Below are 18,579 nucleotides of genomic sequence, written 5' to 3'. Positions count from 1 at the left end.
CAGACGAGAGCCCTGTTCCTTACTGCTTTGTTTTGATACAACTAATACAAAAACATATTATTATAAAAGTTTATAAAGCTTCTGTTCTCCAGAATTCCTGTTGAGAAATTTAAATTCTCGCACCCATCTATAAGTTACATGGACTCTTTATCAGTCTCTTCTCCCTCAACATCACCACCATCATTATCATTAACAGTATTTGTTCATTGCCCCTGTATTAGTAAATGGAGCAATACAGGTTAAAATTTTTTCCAATCATTAGAAATTTTAGTTGTAGCAAAGGTCAATGAAAACTTAAAACTTTTCTGAAACATTATATTTATCACTTGCATAATTAACACAACATAGCCATTCAGTGGTGAAGAAAATGGGTCCATCTACTTTGCAAACTGCTTCTGCCTAATTTGTTGATGGCTCTTTGCACAATTTTAGTCCTTGAACCTTTTAAGGATCTCTTTTTTGGGTTTCACATATGCAAATTTAAAAACTGGTTTTAAACAGTGCTCTATTTTAATGAGGAAAATTTTAGAACTGCAGTTAGTTTTTGTTCAAAAAAAGGTGGAGGGGGGATGACAAATAGTTAATTGTGTTCCTCTCCACAAGAATATGAAAGATAAAACTTTGTCCTTGATTACATAGAAGACTATGTCTTTGTAGTTTAAAACATTTTGCCATTGATTTTTGGTTCTATTGAAATAGTATGTAAGAAATTATTTACACTAGTGTATTGGAAAGTCAGAAATTAGCTTTAAGAAGCAGGAAACAGTTCTCCCTGAGTGTTAATGCTGTCGTAGACAAATCGTACACTTACATAAACTACTTTTATCTAAAGTCATTTTTTCATAATATAAATCAAAAAGGGCAGCAAAAGCTTTTTAAATATGACTTAAAACCTTCTTCAAGAGAGATGAGATAGCAGTCTTGAGGCAATTGGTGAAGACTTCTGTGGATTGAGGGAAAAAAACTCATAATAGATATGAAAGGGGTGCTGGGCAGTTGCTATGGACTACATGTTTATGCCTCCCTCCTCCCAGTTCATAGGTTGAAATCCTAATGCCCAAGGTGTTGGTAGTGGGAGGTGGGGCCTTTGGGATGTGATTGGGCCAGGAGGGTGGAGCCCCCATGATGGGATTAGTGTCCTTATAGAAGAAGAGGAGGAACCAGAGCCTCGTCTCTCTACCACTCGAGGATATGGCAGGAAGGTCGCCTTCTGCAAACCAGGAACTGGGCCCTCCCCAGACCCTGACTCTACTGCTGTGTTGGTCTTGGACTTCTCAGCCTCCAAAATTCAGAGAAATAAATCTTTGTTGTTTAAGCCACCAAAAATAAATAAATAAATAAATAAATAAATAAATAAAACCTTCTTCAATAATGAACAAAAATCGTATTCAGTTGATTTTCTTACCTATGGACCAAGACATATATTTCAATAAAAGACAGCTGAGAGTGTTTAACATTTCCATTTCGAAAGAGTCAATGAAGTGAAAAAAATGTGCCTGTAAAAAGAACCAGGTCTTCCAAAAGGAATTAATTTGTTTTTCAATGATGCACTGATCCTTTGAAAACAGACAGGTTCCAACGAATAAACTATGAGGTGATATCATAACTCCAGGAATGATCTTCAGACAACTGGGGGGCTTGGTATCCACTCAAAAGAATGGATCTGGTTGTCCCAGAGCTGCTTGTTGAGTGTTCATCTTTTATTTGGTAGAACTGGAGGAATAGGGGGCCTGGCATAGTGACAGGAGTAGGAGGAGCTCCCGGAGTCTTAAGACAGCAGCTATTTGCCAACTAGCAGTACAGCAGTATTTTCAATATTTTCACTACTAGTATAGCCAAAAGGTGCTTACTGGGTTATGCCATCCTGTGATTCTCACCAAGGGAATATCACTTACTCATCAGTGATGTCCAGCCCACACTGGCTTGGGTTTGTGCAGCCAATCAGATCAACATTTTCCCATCAGTGTGACATCAAGCGTATGAACACCTTTCCCATGAACCAGGTACCAACCATTACTAGTATTTGTTATATAAGAAGAAACTGAAGTCCAAGAATGACATTTCACTGACCAGCATACTGTCTGCTTCAACCAAGACTTCAGCTAGTCCTAAACGCAAGAGCATGATGATCACATATTCTACTGATCTTGAAACAAAAGTCAGTTAGTATCAAATGAAAATATAAGTAAATGTAATTAGTACCTTGTTTTCCCCCACAAAGCTTACATTTTATTTCTCTTACTCCATTAGACATCAGGGCCTTTGTATTTATTAACAATAGTGAGTCCCTGCTCTACCAAATATATGTATAAAGTTCTCTGGGAGAAAATGGAATGAGTAGCTGTTTTTAGGGCAGCCATAGTATGAGTTTTGGAACTACATAATTCGGATAAAATAAAAGCTTGACATTGTTTTTCATTTAAACACTGCAGCTATCAGAGTCACTGTAGGTACTGGATTTATTAAAACCTCAAATGTTTAAAAACTGTTGGCATGACTGTATGCATATTTTGATAGAGTTACATGCAGAAGCATGTTAATAAAATATTAGAACCAATTATAATATAAACCACATTTAATTAAAATTTCTGAAAACAACCATATTCACTGCATTATTTTTACCATTTGGTGTCATTAATTCCCTCCTGACTCATCCCACTTACTAATTTAGAAAGGTTATTAATAAGAACATCACTGTTTTCTGTTTCATACTGAAATAAGGTGACACTAATTGTTAAGATTTTTATCAATCACTACAGAGGACCTAGGCAAGTGAATACTTTGCCTCTATGAATTTCTCATGGAAGCATTTTGAGACCACTGTTTTAAAGACCATTATTTCAAAGATAATATCTGCACAAGCCATGAACAAATGCTGAAATAAGATATTTTTATTAGTTGTTCTTATTGAGGCAAGTTGGAACAAGAAGTGGTAGGAAGATATTTATCTGCTTGCACAACAACAATAAACTAGATTTATTTGAGTAATACATTTATCAAAATCCTGTTGGGAGTATATGGGTTTGGGTATTCAAAAAAATGGATGTGAGTTTTTCTGCTTTCCAGCAAGCCTGGTCACCTCCCTGCCAGGAGACAATGGTGGCTACATGTGCATGTTTTATATAAGTATATCTGAGTATTAGTAGTCATTTGTCCCAATCCCACGAGTGCTGACAAGGGTCATTGTTAGAGTCATCAGCACCCCTGCACCCTCTCACTTTATTATGCTGATGTTAGAAATGCCAGATGTGGAAGAAAGCAGAGCATCAGACCCAGATGTGGGCACTACTAGAGAAGCAGATTGAGGCATTTACTAACACATAGGACCTTCAGGGCATTTAACTCGGTGAAACTGAGCACGACGGGTGACAAAACGTGTTTCCAATTCCAGATGAAGTCTCAATATATTCTTGGACTATAAATTTAAAACATGAGTTGTCTAGCCATTCCAGAAAAGTCACAAAGCAGTGTTCGTATCAGTTGAAAGAAAGACTATGCAGTTACTGATAGAGAAGATCTCCCCGCATCCAAAAGATGAGGGAAGGACTAGAGAATAGCACCTGTGGGAATTTATCTGGATGTTGAAAGATATGCTGGGTGAACTACTGTAAAAAACAACATCATACTCACATCTTTGTCACTCATCTATTCATTCCAAAAACTCAAAACTTCAGTGAACACTGTATTAGCTTCCTACGACTGCCATAACAAAGTACCATAACCTGGGTGGCTTAGAATAACAGAAATTTATTTTCTTGCAGTTTTGAAGGCTAGAAGGCTGAAATCAATTTGTTAGCAGGGTTGGTTGCTCCTGAGGGCTGTGACGGAGAATCTGTTCCCGGTCTCCCTCCTAGCTTCTAGAAGCCTCAGGTATTCCTTGGCTTGTGTATCAGGGGTCCCCAATCACATAGGGGCATAGACCGGTACCGGTACATGGCCTGTTAGGAACCGCTCACTAGAGGAGGTGAGCGGCCAGGGGGTAAGTGAGCGTTACCACCTGAGCTCCACCTCTTGTCAGATCAGCAGAGACATTAGATTCTCTTAGGAGCGCAAACCCTATTGTGAACTGTGCATGGGAGGGATGTAGATTGCACACTCCTTATGAGAATCTAATGCCTGATGATCTGAGGTGGAACCGTTTCATCCCAAAACCAGCTCCCACCACCCCTCACCTCCAGTCTTTGGAAAAATTGTCTTTCAGGAAACCGGTTTCTGGTGTCAAAAAGGGTGGGGCCGCTGTTGTAGATGAACTCTCCCTGTATCTTCACATCATCTTCTCTCTGTACGCATCTGTCTCCATGTCAAAATGTCCCCTTTTTATAAAGACACCTGTTGTATGGCATTAGGGCCCATCCTAGTGACCTCGTTTTAATTTGATTACATCTATAAAGACCTTGTCTCCTAAGAAAGTCATGTTCTAATTACAAGGTGTCTTTTTTTACTTGACCTAGTTCTAACTGTAACACCTACTGGTAGTCAAACACTATATGAGCCACTCACAAATGGTTGAGACACAGTTTCTGCCCTCATTGTGCTTAATAATCTAGCAAATATAATAATCACTGAGAAAAAAATTTTAAAGAACAATAATTGATTGATCGTTACCTCTATGCTTGACACTATGCTAAATGCTTTACAAGCATTTTCTCATTTAATCCTCATAGCAACATTTTGAAGTAAGCAGGGTATTCACTATCATTAGAAACAGCTTTGTGGAAAGTTATATTTGACTTGAGTGTGAAGAATAGACTTGTAATTCTTCAGTCAAAGAAGAAGACACATCAGGAAAACTGCGTAAGTTGAGGACAGAAAATGTGTGTGTGGGGAACAGAACGTGCTCAACTCTGGTTTTAGGAGGCTGAAATAGACAAGTCTTCAGCATGGTCTGTCTGCCTGCCTCTCTCTTCCTGCCTGGGATCCTCCGGTCTGCAGCATGGGGTTCGGGTGGTATCCCCCCTGCACATACACCCATGCAACCCAGGGGTGGAGGGACATTAACACCCATGGTGCCATTCCTAACCGATGGGAGTGAAAACGGATACATCATGCTTCCTCCTTTTGTGCCCTGGGTGGACAATTCTGACACAGCATTCAGAAGGCTCTCAGAAGGTCCCTGCAGAATCAAGCACCAGGTATTTATAGTGGTGGACAACTCAGTAATGCATTGTTGTGTGGTCTTTCTCTCCTTTTCTATTTTACTCTCCTACCCTATAATTCTCCCCAGAATTCCCATCTCAAAAGACTCGCACAAAAGTCTTGGCCTCAGGTTCCACTTTTAAGAGACTAAGATCACTGGCATCAGATTTTATTATCCCAGGTCAGAGATGAAAATAACTGACTTATCAGTGTCTTTTTCAAAGCTGAGAAGCTTTAGGCGTACCGAGAATTAGCACCCAAGTCTCTTGGCTTCCTGAAGAACATCTTCCCCATAAAAGAGGTCATCCAGTCTGAAAAGTCTCGATAATCATTTTCCTGTATAAACACCTTCAAGTGCCTCGCATGAGGGAAAGCACTTTTTGCTCCTTTCTACACCATCACCTCCAGCATGGAAGAGTGGTAGCTGGGACCCCATTGCCAGTGCAACAGAACAAGCTTAAAAATACTTTTATCTGAAGTGATGCTAAAAAGGCAAGTCATGGAAGTAAAATGCAAATGTTCTGTCTCTTATTGTCTTTCCATTACATGGAACACCACACACACACACACACAAATGAATTTCAGCTCAGGAGAAATTAACTTGAACCAAAATGAAAGAGAAGAGTAGAGACTTCTGACTCAAAGGCAAGTCTACTTCAATTGCCTCTGTCACTACCAAATTAAAAGTCGAAGCACAAGAGCCTTTTGGGACCTCTAAAATTGTTCTCTGATTCCTGGAAACTTTCCTTCTGTAGAGAAATAAATATATTAATGGAGTACTTCTTCCTCCCACAATGTCCAAAGTCCTGTATTTTTAAAAATTTATGTTACAGAATATTTTTATATTGCAGTTCTTTTTTTTTTTCATCTTTCTCCTGAGCAAATTTTTATATGAAGGTCACACCAACTTCCATAATGCACAGAGGTTGCATTCTCTTAATGGTTCTAAAAGCCACATACATACGAGCAAATTGCTATCTAGATTAATTATAGAAAATGTTCAAAAGAATTCCATTATTATTGCAGATCCCATTAAGAGGCTGTAATGTATAGATAATAATTCTGTTTACTACAATTGACATCCATACACATCTTGGAAATATCCAGAAAAAGACGTACAGGATATTTTAAAACACACACACTGTCCCATTCTTTAATTTGACCATTTCCCTTGATTTTATGATGCATTAATCTTCAATGGTTTTGTGAATTTTCTAATTTTCTTTCTCCCTTTTCCATGGGCACCATTCTACCGCTCCTTTGGATGAAGTATATGAGAGTCACACAGTCCCACAGAGAAAGTTGCTATCTAGCTAGCTTGGGAATTTCTACACTTAGGCAGACTCAGGAAAGTACTAGGAGGAGGCGGTTCCTATAAAGTGCACTCCTATTTCACTACTAAATGAGTTAAGACCCCAGAATCTTCAGTCTTTGGAAAACGATCCCATAACAGAGCCGTTCATGCAATTGAAGAGCTTCTTTCATAAAGAGAGACAGATGGAAGAAACATTGAAGAAAATACTCTGCATTGTAACCTCAAGAAGATTTGGAAGAGGGAAGCCATTTCAAAGAGACTGTTTTCAAAGTATATGCATCCCTGGGGGAGAAAAGCAACTTCATTTATTCTTTTCCCTTATACAAACAAGTTTTCAGAGCAGTCCCTCTGATGAAGTATATCGTACCATGCTCATGAACAGCTGTCTGTATGTATAAGAAAGAATATTTAGAAACAGGTTGCTATTTACTCTAGCAATGCTACTGTGTGTGAGTGAGTCATGGATGCAACAGTGCTGGTTTTGATTTTGTCCGTGGAATAAAATCCAAAATTTAGTGTTATCAAAAACTTTGCAGGCTTCTCAACCAGGTCTTATGTAATTTCTGGCTTGAAGAGATGGGAGTCAGACCTCTGTCTCAGGAATTCTCAATCTCAACACAAGGATCAGATTATTCTTCATTGTGGGGGGCTTCCCTGCGCATTGCAGAACGTTTAGCAACACCGGGCCTCTACCCCCTGGATGCCAGTAGCACCTACCCAATCGTAACAATCAAAAGTGTCTTCAGATAATGCCGAAATGTAGCTAGGGGTGGAGATGATAAAATCATCCCTGATTCAGAACTACCGCTTTATATTAAGAACATCGTTCTTGGAAGGATTTTGTTTAAGACCTGTGGTTGAGTGTAGGATATGCCAAGAACATACTGAGTTGTCTAAAGAAGAATTTTCTTAGACAAAATGTAAGCTGCCAAGAACAGTAGTAAAGAAATATTGAAGGGAAGTGAAGAAGCATTGCTCCTGGCTCTCACAGGTGGACAATGTGCAGGTAGACAATATAAGCCAGTTTGCTGTATTTGTCAGAGGGAAGGATTCTTATTCTGCTCTACATCCTTCCTCTTAGTTCCCATTCGAAGCATGATTAACTGTCCCCTGGCAGATGGTGGTTCAGGGCCAGCCGAAGAGCATCTCCTTCCCTAAAAGCCCTCTAGGTAACTATTGGGAAAAATGATCTTAAATAGCCAATTTAGGGCTAGAAAGAAAAGAATTTTACAGAGTTTGCAGTTGAATGACAGAAGACAGAAGGAATGCAATAACTTAAATACATCTGTAGCCATGTCTATGGAGCACTGAGGAATCCATTAGGGTATAAGGTAGCAAGGAGACCTCTCAAGGTGGAAAAATAAAAATAAAAAAGATTAGAAGGAAACTGCAGAGTGAAGAAATGAGCCTTTCTCATTACCTGAAAGTGTAATCTCTACTCATAAAAGCAAGCAGAAAAAAAGAGACATATTAGATTTTATTATAAAATAAAAGTAGGAGGGACAAAAATCCTGCACACTCAAGTGTGGTGTGTGCAAAGTGCTCAAGTAACTTAGAAATAAATAAATGTCTTTGACTTCTTGGTACTATATTAGCATATTCCTCTGTTCTTCTAAGAGCATATGGCTCTGCCAGAGGCAGGAGCTATAAGAAGGGAGGCAGAAATGCAAAGAGGTCTTGATCTTTTAAAGGAAATATATTTCACTATTTTTTCTCCATTTGAAAATCATATTTTATTTCAACCTGTTAGGTTTATATTTTCAAGTCAATAAAAATGTGTAAAATGTCTAAAAGGGCTTGGAATGCATTTTATAAATAGTCTGGGAATTGAAGACTGAAAGCCCTAAGTTTTCTGAATTCACGATTTTAATATCTCTAAGTCCCAGTATCTAGCATGTTAAAGATAAAGTGAAGTTTAGTCACATTTATAATATATTTAATTTTTGCATCCAAACTGACAAAAGGGAGTTCACAATGCTTTTAGTTCTGATGCTTTTGTGGGGAGCAGGTACCTTTCTGATTTCTGCTACTGTGTAAGTATCTAGAAATCAGTTATCTTATGATCTTATGATGTGGTTGTTTATGAAGACACAGCCATCAGCAGTGATTGTGTGGCTTCACTATTGACCTTGCCTAGGGGAATATGGACATCAAACTTTGGATTTAAAAATTATTTCTATGGAGGTTAATTAGCTTTTTGTTAGTGGTGTTTCCTTTGAATGACATTCAGGGGAAATAGGAAAGTCTGAGCTGACACAAAATTTTAGATGACTTTGCAACAGGGAAATGACTTTTTTATGGATGTGGGTACGCTAACGCTGTTAACTAACACTAATTAACTCTGCCTAGAGACAGTCCCAGCAGCTGCATGAAATTAGGATGGTGCTGTCCTACACAATCCACACTGCTCTGCCTAGAGACGGTCCCAGCAGCTGTATGAAATTAGTATGGTGCTGTCCTACACAATCCACATTGCTAAGGGAGGAAATGAATAAAGGTTTCTGAACATCCATGGAAAAATAAAGTGTTTTCTGTGGCAGTAGTAAACTGAAAGTAGTATTTAATCCTAGATAATGTTTTCACCACCCATTCTTCTGTCCCCATCCTACCAACTTGTGAAAAAATAGGAATCCAAGTGTCTTGTTCTTTCAGTTTCCAGACACCCAATGTGGTCCTCTCAATACGTGTCTGCATCATCTTCAGTCTCTGGCTGAGCTCCCAGCAGTTTCATATTTTCCCCCATTCTGTCCCCCCTCCAATTATGTTTCTGAATGTGTACACATCTGTTTAAGAAAGCAAAAGAATCTAAAAGTAATTGGTGTCTTTCTTGGAAAATTAACTCATTTATTTAACCAGCATTTTATTCAGTACTTAGATGTGTTCAGGAAATACATGAGCTTTGGAACATCTCTTTCTGAATCAGCAGCTTCCACACCGAGAGAGTACGCCAGAGTGAAACCTAGCAACTGCCAGAAACTAAATTTAAATCAAATTGTGCATAACTTAATCACAAGATTACATGTTCTATTTACTCAATTGTATTAACAGCAGTCATTCTAAGGCAATGTTTCACTGTCATGGGAGGCTGGAGCCCGGCATGCCCTCCTGTTCCAGTTTCCTTATTCTTGCCTTGGTTTGAGAGCTTAGAATCTCGATCACGTGACGACCACTCTACTGGAGCAGCAGGAGCATATTTGGTTCTCGTTCTATCATCAGAGTCAGCCACCCTCCTGGCTCTGATACTCTGAGGACAGGAGAAAGGGAAGGACAAAAGTCAAAAGACAGGACCATGACATAAACTCTAATACTAACCCCAGCCCACTCACTCCTCAAATAATTTGACCACCATTGGACAGAGCTGCAATAATATGAAGGCTTTATGCCTTCTTATGACACTTTGTCCCTGTATTAGTCTGTTTTCACGTAAAGAATGCCTGAGATGGGGTAATTTATTTAAAAAAAAAAAAAAGGTTTAATGAACTCACAATTTTGTACGGCTGGGGAAGCCTCAGGAAACTTACAATCATGGCAGAAGGCAAAGGGGAAACAGGTATCTTCTTCACAAGGGAGCAGGAAGGAGAATGAATGCAGGAGGAACTACCAAACACTTATAAAACCATCAGATCTTGTGAAAACTCCCTCATTATCAGGAGAACAGCATGGGGGAAACCACCGTCATGATCCAGTCACTTCCCACTAGATCCCTCCCTCGACAAATGGGGATACAATTCAAGATGAGATTTAGGTGGGGACACAGAGCCAAACCATATCAGTCCCCTTAGCAGACAGAAACCTGGCACTACATTGGAGGAGAAAAGTTGGCTTAGTTTCAGAAGGGAAATTTCAAGCTAGAAACCTGGAGGAATGGGAGAAGAATCTGGTGTTACATCGTTTTCTCATTAATCAGAATCTTAGAACTTCAAAAGATAATCTCAGCTGTCTGTGTGACACATCCAGTATTTCATTTCAAGTACTACATTGAACACGTTGACAGGAATTTATTCATTTTGAAATGAAAACAAATGACACTGAAAGAAAATTAGGGCTGGCTGATTTGATGAGAAAAGCACGACTCTGCAGTCTAAAGGTGACTTTGTAGAGGCTCCCAATTTAAATGCAGGGTGGTCCTGTCCTCCTGGTACTACAGCTCTAGAATTCTTAATGCACGGATGGAAGTTGCCAAAAGTGAGTGAAGAGAAACTCACATATTGTCTTCTTTTCTCCTGTATAATCAAAGAAATGCAAGCATGAGCCCCTGAAAAGTTATTTACCTCTTTTCCTATTATAGTTGGAATTCTAGTGAAATTAGTATAGCAATTATCACTTAGATAGCTGTAATAATTGAAGACTAGGATGAATAAGTTGTAAGTGGCCTACTTACCTTCAAATGTAATTCCTCACAATTTGCAGAATGAAACAGTGAACCTAGTGTTTCTTTAACGGTAAAGTAATCATTTTTAAAATGAGAGAAAATGCTGTGGTTTTAAAACTTAGCATGTCTGATTTTTAAGTTAGTCTTTCAGGTGATCTCAGAATGTTATTCACATGGCACCTTATGATGATGATGCCCTCCTGGAAAGACATGAAGACTGACATTTAGATCTATCATTTCCAAAGACAGAATATTTTTTAACTAGAGAAACCATGTCCCCTGAACTAGGATACAGCATTGCATGAAGGAAACTGTGAACATTGAAAATCTCCATGTTTCAAACATTGCCATGTGGAAAAAATATTGTACTGCATAGCTTTACTTTATTTTGTGTAATAGAAACATTTCTTGCTGGGAGCGGTGGCTCATGCCTAAAATCCCAGCACTTGGGAGGCAAGTGGATCACCTGAGGTCAGAAGTTTGAGACCAGCCTGGCCAACTCGGTGAAACCCCATCTCTACTAAAAATACAAAAATTAGCCAGGTGTGGTAGCAGGCACCTGTTATCCCAGCTGGGAGGCTGGGACAGGAGGCTGGGGCAGGAGAATTGATTGAACCTGGTAGGCGGAGGTTGCAGTGAGCTGAGATTGCACCATTGCACTCCAGCCTGGGCAATAAGAATGAAACTCTATCTAAAAAAAAAAGAGAGAGAGAGGCCGGGTGCAGTGGCTCACACCTGTAGTCCCAGCACTTTGGAGGCTGAGGCAAGTGGATCACGAGGTCAGGAGATTGAGGAATATCCTACAATATGGTGGTGGAACCTGTCTCCTACTAAAATACAAAAATTGGCTGGGCGTGGTGGCGGGTGCCTGTAATTAGCCACTGGGAGGCTGAGGCAGGAGAATGGTGGACAAGAGGTGGGAGGTTTGCAGTGGATGTGATCAGCCACTGTAATCTAGTCTAGGGTGGACAGGAGGCTCCCAGACCCAGAAAGAAAGGAAAGAAATAAAGAAAGAAAGGAAAGAAATAAAGAAAAGAAAGAGAGAGAAAGAAAGAAAAGAAAGAAAAAGGAAAGAAAAGAAAGAAAGAAAAGAAAAAGAAAGAAAGAAAGAATAGAAGGGAAGGAAGGAAGGAAGGAAGGAAGGAAGGAAGGAAGGAAGGAAGGAAGGAAGGAAGGAAGGAAGAAGGAAAGAAGGAAGGAAGGAAGGAAAGAAAGAAAAGAAAGAAAGAAAGAAAGAAAGAAAGAAAGAAAGAAGAAAGAAAGAGAGGAAAGGGAAGGAAGGGGGAAGGAAAAGAAAGAAAGAAGATGGAATGGAATAACTGGAATATGGAATCCTTAAATGGATCTTATGGATTCATTTCAGAATTGATTTTCTTGTTGAAAGTTATACAGTAATATTTGATCTATTTCTTCAACATATTAATTAGATTTCTACTTAGGCTAAATGGCAGGCCTGTTTTCAGTACCTCAGAGAGAGCAAGGGTATTGTGCTGCATTCACTTTATGGAACTCTGCTGCACTTGGCCTATGGTCTTTCTGTCAAGCTGGTTGTGATAGCAAGGAATGCTGAATGCGCTCATGAGTTCAAGAACCTGGTTTCTGAGCTGGAAGTTCACATCAGAGCATGTGCTGAGTGCAAGTGCAATGGGTCAGAAGCTAATGGAAAGGGTCCAAAGGGTGCAGGCAACAGGGGCACTGTGTCTCCAAGGGGCATTTACCAGCTTGGCAAAGTGCTTATCAGGGAAATTAGTAGTTTCTGACAACTTGGGTAAGTCACAGGTTTCATGGTGAAATTTATCATCATCAAGAGCAAGCCCACAGTAGATTACCGAGGACAGGGTATTGCCCTTGTAATCAGCAAGTATCACACAGGAAAGGTAAGTGTTGTTGTGAAACTAAAAAAGTAAGCCCACAAAATTTTGGAAATTCCACCTTTGCAGTCCCCAAACATAATCCCTTGGAATCTGTCTGGAAAGTTTTTTTCATCTGAATTACTAAAAGCCCTTCCAAGAGAAATTTGAATCTTGGCCTTATATGAACTGTGAACCACTGACAGACATCTACAGGTGTACAGAGGTACAGTTTTCTGTCTGTGCTTGTATCTACAGCTTTAACTGTATAAAGTGACTCAATCTAAGCCACTAGCTCTTGAGACGCCTCTGCAAGGCCGTGTATGAACAAGACCTACTAGAATTACTCTCAATGACTTTCAAATTCGGTCGCTGTTTTATTGTGGAAAGCTGTTAGAGAGAATTAAAATCTCCGAGGCATCTTCGCATACCACAGTGCCACCCATGGAGTGATGATTGCTCTTAAAGGCTAATTTGATTATGTGCCACCATTAATGGTGAAATGGGAAAGTTTCAAAACACTGTTAGCTTCAAATACAACAATTTCCCTCCCTACCCCCCAAGCTTACTTGTATTTCAGTTGCAGAAAACATCCAGTGTTTCTTATTTAAAGGCCTGGCATTCTCTTGGCTTTTATGTTGGGGCACATGCCTGAGTCACACTTTGTGTCTGACATGCAATGAGGTCCCCCTGGAAATTGCCACCTTTACTCACTTGCCACTTTGTCTCCGCCAATGAGGGTTTCCCAGCGCAAATAATCTGACAACCAGGCCACAAACAAGAGGATGTCAGAGGTGAAAAGAGGATGAGGCTCTATCTAGAACAGTGTCATACATTCCCAACACTGTATATGCTTAGAGTAGGCAGGCAACATGTTAGGAAGAAACAGATCAGGCTTTGGAGTCAGAAAAAGTGGATTCAAATCTCAGGACCTTGGCCACAGGCCAATCACTTAATCTCTTAGGTCTCAGATTTCTCACCTATAAACAGAAGAAGAAATCTTTCTCATAAAGGAAGCTATAAGAACTGGAACAGACACAGAATAAAGATTATTTTATGGACAACCAATAAATGGTAGTACTCTTTATTACTATCATTACAAAAAGGTTTGAACAGCTGCTCAAAATTATGGTTTGGGGCTCATTGGAATTAGAAACTTCTGTAGAGAAAATGTCCTTATTGAGATAGCCTAGGACAAATCAATCTTCGCATCTGTCACTGCCTACCTTCCAGGGAGGAGAGGAGTAGACAGCAGAGGGAAGAGAGGTCAGCTTTGTATAATGGACAAATCAAAGACAAACCAGAAAGAGTTAATGAAATGCATTCTACCTAAAATTAAACCCAGTATTCTATAACTCTCCAGTAATGTTACAGTGTCTCTATTGTCTTCCTTTGTTCTGGTTTCTGACTTCTGTTCTCCCTCTCCACATCTTCTTGCCATTCTCTTTCGTATCATGTCTATGCATCTGTCAGTCTGTCTGCCAATAGTATAATCTATGATTCCAAAGACTTAAGAAGTATGTAAGTAAATACTGCTGTGCTAGGCACTCTGTTCACCAGTTGCTTTATATACATTCATTTAATCTTAACAACAACCTTGAAAACATAGCATTAGAAAATAAGGGAACTGAAGCTGTTTTCCCGTTAAAAAGATTTCTGAAGATCTCACAGAGAGCAGCTTCTGAAGCCAGAAACTGAATCGGGACTTACCTACCTCCTTCCCAGTGCTGATGCTGAGTGGCTCCCTTAACTGAAACCCCTAAATCAGAGCTCCATGTTTTGTTTTGTTCTGTGTCCTGGTTGTTTCTCTGAGCTCCTTTGATCTGCTGTTTCCGGATTCACAGGCATCCCTTTTGCTGCTTCCTTGATAGCTCTGAGACAGGCTTGAAGAACCTGAAGAGAATGTTGGACTGGAAGAGGGTGCATTATCTCACTAAACACACACTAATGACCTAAGAAGAAGAGGCTTTGTGATTGTCCTTTCATAATTTTGCTCAGTGTTCTAGGACTATGTAAGCAAATACAGGCTTCTTTGACTGGAAGTAAATAAGTTTAATGATGTTTTGTGGCCAATCCCTTCCAACACCATCAAAATAAGCTGTTTGTCATGACTTGACCTTATTTTGTTATAATCCCTGTGATATGGTTTGGCTGTGTGCACACCCAAACCTCATCCTGAATTGCAGCTCCCATAATTTCCATGTGTCGTGGGAGGGACCTGATGGAGATAATTGAATCATGGGGGCAGGTCTTTCCCATGCTGTTCTCGTGATAGTCAATAAGTCTCATAAGATCTTATGGTTTTATAAAGGAGAGTTCCTCTATACAAGCTCTCTTACCCGCCACCACGGAAGACGTGACTTTGCTCCTCATTCACCTTCTGCCATGATTGTGAGGCCTCCCCATCCATGTGGAACTGTGAGTCCATTAAACCTCTTTCCTTTATAAATTGCCCATTCTCGAGTGTGTCTTTATTAACAGCGTGAGAACAGACTAATACACCCAGTAACAGAGACTTGATGTTATTTCCCAAATCTTAGTTCTTTTCCCTCTTTGGCATGCAATCAGAGTATATTTCACAGCTTTCCTTGCATTTAGGTGGGCACGGATGATTACATTCTGACCAATGGAATGTGACTCCAGCAGGTGAAAGGTGGAAGATCTCTAATGTGGAACATGCTACTCCTTCCCACCTTCATGACCTTCACTGTTCTCTGATTAGAGCAAAAGATAAATTTCTATTATCTCAAGCTAAGATCTGAGAAACACTTGTCATAGATAGCCTACACTGTCCAGTGCAATCTATTTCAAGAATATAAAGCAGCTTCCCTCAACTGGGAATAACTTTGCCAATTAGGGCTATGGAAATGTCTGGACACACTTAAGATTACAACTGAGGGAGGGGTAGTATTGGCATTAATGGGTAGAGGTCAGGAATGTTGCTAAAAATTCAAAAACATGGGACTGTCTTCCACAGCATAAAATTATTCAACCCAAAATATCGTTAATGCAGAAGTTGAAAAATCTTGCTTAAAGTTAAGTCCTCTGGGGGAAAAAAATGATTATCTGGTACACACTCAGTAAGCTCTTGATTGACTGGCTTCTTTGAGAAAGAACTTAAAAAATTACGCTATCCTCATGCCGACCATCTTTTAAGCAGGAATTTATTAGGAGAAAAATTAGTCATAGAAGTAATCACTATTTATGTTTCAAATTTTCTATATATAAGAAATTGTGTTCGTTAATTAAATTGGCAAATTTAGTAAAACAAACATCTTTTATTCACAGAAGTAGTGTAGTTTAGTTAATCGATGCACTTAAATCTGGAGGTTGACCATTATAACATTAGCACTATGTGAGGAAAACATATGCTGTTTACCAAAATAGTTAATCTGAGAAGCTGAAGGAAACCTTCTACCCTGATTTTTGAGTTCCTGCTTTGTCTGCAGGGATTTACCAATTGGAACAGCGTATGTGACGGGAATTGAAATGAGACCACCAACCCCTCTTAAATGTGATATTGGCACAGTCCCTGGTTGGGATACATCCATTTCAGTCACTGATTTCTTTTTTTAAATTTATTTATTTATTTTTATTTTTTATTTTGAGATGGAGTCTCACTCTTGTTGCCCAGGCTGGAGTGCAATGGTGCGATCTTGGCTCACAGCAACCTCCGCCTCCCAGCTTCAAGTGATTCTCCTGCCTCAGCCTCCCGAGTAGCTAGGATTACAGGCACCCGCCACCACGCCTGGCTAATTTTTGTATTTTTTTTTAAGTAGAGATGGGGTTTCACCATGTTGGCCAGGCAGGTCTCAAATTCCTGACCTCAGGTGATCCGCCCACCTCAGCCTCCCAAACTGCTGGGATTACAGGTGTAAGCCACCGAGCCCGGCCACTGGTTTGTATTTCAAGTGGCAAACTAAAAGGTACAAATATGATAGAATTTTCTCATTTATTTTAAATATCACATGCTCATAATAAAATTTTTTCCTAAATGTTCCTTGAGGCATCCACTTAAAGAACTCAAAAACGTTTTTTTTTAGTCTTTAAGAGGTTTTTGTAAGCCAGACTACCTTAATAACCATGGCCTCAATCACAGACAGTAAAAATACGCTTTGCATTTCTCTTATAACCCGAATATCTAGGCCAGCTCCTAGTAAAATGTTATCCTAACCTTTTTACTTAATTCATGACAGATTTTTGGGATATATTCTACTTTCCAGGCACTGAGTTAAATTCTGGAGACCAGAAAGACCAAGACATTGTCCCTACACTGACATTTTATCTAACAATCCTGTTTTCAGATTCCTTGCCCTTAGTTCTCCCTATTTTTTTATTTCTCCTCTAGTTCTCATTCCATATCAGAGAGCTCCTGTGGCTGCTCCTTGCTCTGTGGGATTACACTCTTCCACCTGCCTCCTGTCTCTGCAGGTAAAGAGGCACCCAAAGGAGCTTCCACTCTACAGACACATTGCTCTCTGGAGCCTTGTTCTTGCTGTGGCCACTATGACTTTACCACATTCCAGGACAAGCAATTTAAACCTCATGCCTCAGATCCCCTACCTGGAATGTGAGAATGATAGTGGTATTCACCTCTTAGGGTCACCATGAAGAGGAAATAAGTGAATGCCTGTTAGTTAACTGTTAAGAACAGTGCCTGGCACATGGTAAATGGTGTCCCATGTTGATGTTGATGCTGATGTTCTTACCCTAAGTTCTCCCTTTCCCTTCTCAACCAGGGCAATTAACCTGCCTTGTGCCTGATTTCCTCAAGGCTAAAGTGTAGGATGATCATGCTTCAAATCAATGAATCCATACTAATATACTAACAGGAAAAGACTTGAGAACTTCCAGGCACCCTTTCTTTCTCCTCTAGCTTAAAGGAGATGAGCAGAAAACAAATATTTGTTTTTATCCACCACTACAATGTGATAGAAATATAGAATTGGTGTACTCAAATATGAACCTTCATATTTGGATTATATGGAAAATAATATTTTAGGATTCTTACTAGTATTAGTCAGCATTCCATGGAAGAAACATATAACTAGGATAGACAGATAGATAATAGCTAGCTCGGTAGCTAGCTAGATAGATTTAGACATATAGACAGAGTACAAAGAACTGGTTTACATGACTGTGGAGACTAGATAAGTCTGAAATCTATAGGGCAGGCCATCAAGAAGGAGAAAATGGAGACTCCCAAGCTGAAGCTAATGCTGCATTCCACGGGGAGAATTTCCTGTCCCCCAGGTACACCTCAGTTCTACCCTCACATCCTTTCAACTGGTTGGATCAGGCCCACCCAGATTATGGAAAATAATCTGCTTTACTGAAAGTGAACAGATTGCAGATGCCAACAATCTCTCCTGCATAGTAAAATACCAATCAGCAACAAAGACAGATTACAGCTGGAACAAATGCACTTAGTACACTTGGATTTTTCCATACTAATGAAGTTAAACAGAAAAATAAATAAATACAGCAATAGGAAAGTCCAAAATAACTCATATGTGGCTTTGTTATGTACTTGGAGATAGATGCCCTGCATTATGTGCTGTCATGCCTGAGAGACTGAGGTCCCAGGCAGGAGACCGAGAATACAGAAGGAAAAACTAAATTTCCTATAGAAAATGCGTATAAAACAGGTTTCAGAGCCAAATAATCACGTGTTTTCAAATCCGCAAACTTCCCTCTCTTGGATTGAGTTACACAGTATTTCAGCAACCTTGCCAGTAACACCCAGGTTGGTGCTTAATTGAATGACTGGGTACTGTCACCTAGTCAAGCTGACACATTGAAATGACAATCACAGTCCTCTGTGTCAGATGTGTGCTTTTGCATTTATTCCTCACAGAAATCCCACAGGGTGAGGATTACTCCCCCATTCATGAGAGAGAAATTAT

General features: G+C 39.7%; 1 protein-coding gene and 1 long non-coding RNA gene across 12 annotated transcripts in view; one reads left to right on the top strand and one right to left on the bottom strand.

Moving 5' to 3' along the window:
* The window catches only part of GRIK1 (glutamate ionotropic receptor kainate type subunit 1), a 404,603-nt gene that overhangs the window by 169,927 nt on the left and 216,097 nt on the right, over positions 1 to 18,579 (top strand). The window lies entirely within an intron of this gene.
* LOC108584910 overlaps positions 1 to 18,579 on the bottom strand; it is a 68,176-nt gene that overhangs the window by 29,131 nt on the left and 20,466 nt on the right. For 4 of the 5 annotated variants that reach the window (XR_002520679.2, XR_002520678.2, XR_002520680.2 and 1 more), the window contains one exon: positions 9,267 to 9,695. This is a non-coding gene — a long non-coding RNA (uncharacterized LOC108584910). Of the gene's footprint in view, positions 1 to 9,266; positions 9,696 to 18,579 lie in introns of those variants that run through there. The other variant, XR_002520681.2, reaches the window with a different exon arrangement.

Source organism: Papio anubis, chromosome 4, assembly GCF_008728515.1.
Source record: "Papio anubis isolate 15944 chromosome 4, Panubis1.0, whole genome shotgun sequence".
NCBI classification, from domain to species: domain Eukaryota; kingdom Metazoa; phylum Chordata; class Mammalia; order Primates; family Cercopithecidae; genus Papio; species Papio anubis.
The sequence above is the reverse complement of the archived record's forward strand: the minus strand, read 5'-3'. Positions and strand labels throughout refer to the sequence as shown.